The sequence below is a fragment of the Perognathus longimembris genome, chromosome 1 (genome assembly GCF_023159225.1).
Source record: "Perognathus longimembris pacificus isolate PPM17 chromosome 1, ASM2315922v1, whole genome shotgun sequence".
Taxonomy (NCBI): domain Eukaryota; kingdom Metazoa; phylum Chordata; class Mammalia; order Rodentia; family Heteromyidae; genus Perognathus; species Perognathus longimembris.
In genome coordinates, this window is record NC_063161.1 from 71,863,629 (window position 1) to 71,868,906 (window position 5,278).

The following is a 5,278-nucleotide window of genomic DNA, read 5'->3' on the forward strand; positions in this document are numbered from 1 at the left end:
AGGGACTACATCCGGGCTCTGCTGTCCTTTCTCAAGTGCGGACCTCAGCACCACAGGAAGGAAAATGGCTCTGCATCACCGATTGTCACAGAGCCATTCACACCCCACTGTGGCCTGGCCCCTGCCCAGCTCTGACTTAAGAGGGACAATGAGGTGAAGAGCAGACGTTAAGGGTTGGAGAGGGGGCTTTAATAGAGCTGTGCTACCTGTGTCCCCTAAGGGTTTCTCCATCCACTGTGGCTGCAGCCCCTCTGACCGATGCCTTCTGTCCTGGTCATGCAGATTTGTCTCTAGTTAGCTGAGCAGGAGCCCCAAGCCTGAGGCCTCCCCCCTTACTCCCTCAGAGGGCTCCCCGGTAGCCTCAGGGTGTGAAGGCTTGCACCTTGTGCAGCACTGGATGTGTCCTGCAGCCTCTCTTGCCCTCACCTTGGGCACAAGGCCTCCTGACATGCTGAGTGCTCAGAACAGAATGGGAAGGAGGAGGCCAGGGTACTGACCTGGGGTGCAGAGCATGAGAAAGTGAGACGGGGTCCATGCACACCCTAAGATCAGCAGTCGGGCACGGCTCCAGCAGTGTTCCTGGGTGAAACTGGATTCAGGGGATACACAAGGATTGCAAGCGGAAAGGAGGCAAGATCCCTAGGCGTGTCACTGTGAATGGTGTTCCAGAAAGCCCAACTCGGGGCTCTGGGGAATCAGCAGCAGCTGGGCAGATGGCAACAGCGTCTTCCAAGTGGCCTCAGTTGCTTCTCAATGAGCATTTCGGATGGTTGGCTCTAGGCCAGGCTGTTTTGTGGGGTAGCCAGGCGGGCAGCCAGAGAGGCCCATTGCAGTGTGCTGAGTGTTGACAGAGGGCTGGGCCAAGCCCTGGGACCACGTGTGTCCTGGATGACAGTGCTGGCACTAGTGGGGTGGGGACGGGCAGGAGGAAGCAGGGGCTACAGTTGTGTAAGGTACAGCAAGTAAAAAGGGTCCTGGGTACCAAGCCAGGGAATTTGGCATTAGTAATTGACATGGAGAGTGGTGTGCACATCTGTAATCCCAGCGATTTAGGAGGTAGATATAGGAGGATTGTAGCTTGAGTCTAGCCCAAACAATAGTTTCGGACCACATCTGAAAAATTAAAGGCAAATAAAAAAGGCTGAGGTGTGGCTCAAGTGGTAGAGTGTCTGCTAGCAAGTATAAGGCCGAGTTGAAACCCAACATGAATGCACATTTTGAGTAATGAACCACTGAGTCATCTCCTTTAAAAAGCAGAGGGAAATAGCTGGCCCCTGGTGGCTCACACCTGAAATCCTAGCTACTCAGGAGGCTGAGATCTGAGGATCATGGTTCAAAGCCAGCCGGGGCAGAAAAGTCTGTGAGACTCTTATCTCCAATTAACCACTAGAAAACCAGAAGTGGTGCTGTGGCTCAAGTGGTAGAGTACCAGCCTTGAGCTGAAGAGTTTAGGGACAGTGCCCAGGCCCAGAGTTCAAGTCCCACGACTGACCAAAAAAAAAAAAAGAAGGAAATAAACACCTGTCCTGCAGGTAGAAAGGTGTTTGCAGTGGTCATCATTACCCTAAAAGCTGGAAGCCAGGCCATTTGCTCACACTTGTAATCTTAACTACTCAGGTGGCTGAAATCTGAAAATCATGGTTTGAAGCCAGCCTGGACAAGAAAGTCTGTGAGACTATTATCTCCAATTAATCAGAAACTCAAGTGGAGCTGTGTGGCTCAAGTGATAGAGCATTAGCTTTGAGCAAAAAGGCTCAGGGACAGTACCCAGGCCTTGATGTCAAGCCCCAGGACCACCACACATGCTCACACACAACTCAAGGCCAGAGGTTCCTAGTCTACTTCATACCTATGTCCCTGTAGCAGACTGCTGGAGTTTATAGTGCCTTGATCAGAATAACATTTCAAATCTACTTGGGGCTGAGATCTGTAGGATCAAAGTTCAAAGTCAGCCCCGGTGGAAACATCTGTCAGACACTTCTCCAATTCATCAGCAAAAAAGTGGACAGAAAGTATTGCTCAAGTGATAGAACATTAGCTATGAGCAAGAAATAATTATGGTGGGAAAGATTTGAATACCCTATGGACATCAGTAGTCATAGTGCTAGAGGTGGGTTGTATCCTCTCATTAGAACCAGTTTTCAAGTTGTGATGATTATATTGTTTTGCTTTGTCTTACTGCAGTGCTAGGGGTCAAACCTGAGACTTAGTGCGTGCCAGGCAAGCACTCTACCTCGGAACTACAAACCCAGCTCTAATTTGTGTGTGTGTGTGTGTGTGTGTGTGTGTGTGTGTGTGTGTGACAGAACTAGGGCTTGAACTCAGGGACTGGGCACTGTCCCTAAGGTTTGTTTCTTATTTTGTTTTTTGTCTCAAGGCAAGTGCTCCATCACTTGATCCACAGCTCTATTTCTAGCTTTTGCTGGTTAATTGCAAATAAGTCTTATGGACTTCCCTGCCTGGACTAGCTTTAAATCACAACCCTAAGACCTTAGCCTCCTGAGTAGCTAGGACTACAGGCAGTATTGGGCCCCATTCCTAAATTTCCATGATACACATTGGTTTGTCACTGACCATGATGGCATATTTATAAAATGGGCAGATGCTACACACCTGAGTTTTATATCCTCTCCCTTCCCAGGAAGTCAGTTGTTAAATATTTATAAGCATATCACTGCGTATGGAAAACCATATCCAATTACAGCTTTTTTCAGAGTAGACATGAAAAATTCACAAGAATTATATACTGGGCTCTAAAGTCATCTTAACACATTTCAAAGGTTTGAAATAATCAGATCACATTCTCTTGCCACAATTCAAATAAGCTAGAGATCAAGAGCAATGAAATGAACAAAAGGAAATAGCTTTAAAAAATCCCCATATATTTGCACATTTAAAAACACACCTTGTGGGCTGGGCGCTTAGTGGCAAGAGTGCTTGCCTCATACACATGGAGCCCTGGGGTTCAATTCCTCAGCACTACATATATAGAAAATGGCCAGAGGTGGTGCTGTGGCTCAAGTGACAGAGTGCTAGCCTTGAGCAAAAAGAAGCCAGGGACAGTGCTCAGTCCCGGAGTCCAAGGCCCAGGACTGGCAAAAAAGAAAGAAAAAACACCTCCATTTATGCAGGTGTTGAAGCTTAAGTTTAACAAAAAGCAAAGCTCAGAAATACACATGTCTTTTGTGCCAGTCCTGGGGTTTGAACTCAGGGCCCAAGTACTGTCACTGTGCTTGTGATTCTAAAGGCTAGCACTCTACCATTTTGAGCCACAGTAATACTTCCAACTTTTTGGAGGTTAACTAGAGATAAAAGTCTCATGGACTTTCCTGCTCAGGCTGTTTTCTGTGATATTCAGAGCCCAGCCTCCCAAGTAACTAGGATTACAGGTGTGAGCCACCAGCACCCAACAAGGATCTCAAGTTTAAGACCAGCCAGAGGAAAGGTAGCTGATACCCTGGGTCAAAAGCAAGGTAGGCCAGGGGCTAGTGGCTCATGCCTGTAATCCTAGCTACTTAGGAGGATGAGAAGATGGCAGTTCAAAGCCAGCCCACGTAGGGAAGTCTGTGAGGCTCTTATCTCCAGTATAGGTCTGTCAGACCCCAAAGCCCTTACAGGGGCATTGTCTTGCAGGGGCCTAGTTCTGATCTCCAGATAGGTGGAGTGACATGCCCAGTCTTAAAGGACTGGAACTCAGGGTGGGATTTAACTGCCCTCTGCTGGCAGGGAGATGGCTTTTAGGATCAGGGTAGGTAAAGCCTCAAATCCCAGGTGGCCTCAGGCCTTGGAGGACACCAAGTGCACAACTCCGTGGTCTTATCCCACCCACCCATCAGCCATGTGATTGCTCAGGCCCTCAGAGACCTAGGAGCAGACCACTAGGCTTGAGTCAGGGAAAATTTGAGCTAATGGTATTCCACACTGGGCTTCAGTTCTTTCTGCATATATTGTAATGATAAAAATGTCAAAGCAAAGCTGGGTACCTGGTGGCTCCTAGGTACTCAGGAGATGGATCTGAGGACTCAGGTTTGAAGCCAGCCTGGGCAGGAATGTCCATGAGACTCTTATCTCCAATTAATCACAGAGGAAGCCAGAAGTGATGCTGTAGCTCCACTGCTGGTGGCTGTTACAGGGTTCGTGGGAGGAGATTCCACATCCCTCCAAGAGCCCGCCACTCAGAGATAGTCTCAAGCAAAAAGATGGATTTTAGGGGGAAGTAAAAAGCGAACTGGCCAGAGACACAGCACAGACTCGGGAACTGAAACTGTGACCCCCTAACAGTCTTCAAGCTGGGTTTATACAGGTAAAAGCATAGCACAGATTTAGGGGGTTGGCGCAGGGGGTAGAGAAAGCAACAAACAAGCCAAACAAGCTATTTACAGAAGCAGAATTTTGCAGTCAGGTTGACCTAATATTTAACTTCATTTAAACAATTGTTACCATGTTTCCTTAATCAAGATGGAGTCAGCTCTATTCCCCCAACATTTGCTACTATGTTTCCCTAGTCAAAATGGAGTCAGCTCTATTCCTCCCAACATTTGCTACTGTGTTTCCCTAATCAAGATGGAGTCAACTCTGTTTCCTACAACAGGGGCTCCCACCTGTAATCCTAGCTCCTCAGAAAGCTGAGACCTCAAGACTGAGGGAGCAGAAAAGTCCGTGAGATTCTTTTTTTTTTTTTTTTCCCAGTCCTGGGCCTTGGACTCAGGGCCTGAGCACTGTCCCTGGCTTCTTTTTGCTCAAGGCTAGCACTCTACCACTTGAGTCACAGCGCCACTTCTGGCCATTTTCTATATATGTGGTGCTGGGGAATTGAACCCAGGGCCTCATGTATACGGGGCAAGCACTCTTGCCACTAGGCCATATCCCCAGCCTCCATGAGATTCTTATCTCCACTATTCAGCAAAAAAGCCAAAAGGTATGGTTCAAGTAGTAGAGCACCAGACTTGAACAAAAAGCTATGGGAAAGAACGAGGTCCTGAGTTCAAGTCGCAGGAACATACACACACATCAGGAGACTGTCAGAAATGCAGCTTGGAGTTCCGCCGAGATCCGGCGGCCACGAGGACTTCCGCGGGGACCAGCGGTCAGTCCCTCAGCGGCGGGAAAGACCTCCGGGGACGCGGGCGCAAGGCCCGCGCTCATTGGCTCAGAAACAGGAAATGGAACCCGGGCAGCGCGAATCGAAACAAACCGCTGTGGCCTCGGGCTCATGAATATTCAGCGCCCGGCTTCCGGCGTTCGGCTCCGGCCCCGCCCCCTCTGCGTGCAAGGAGTG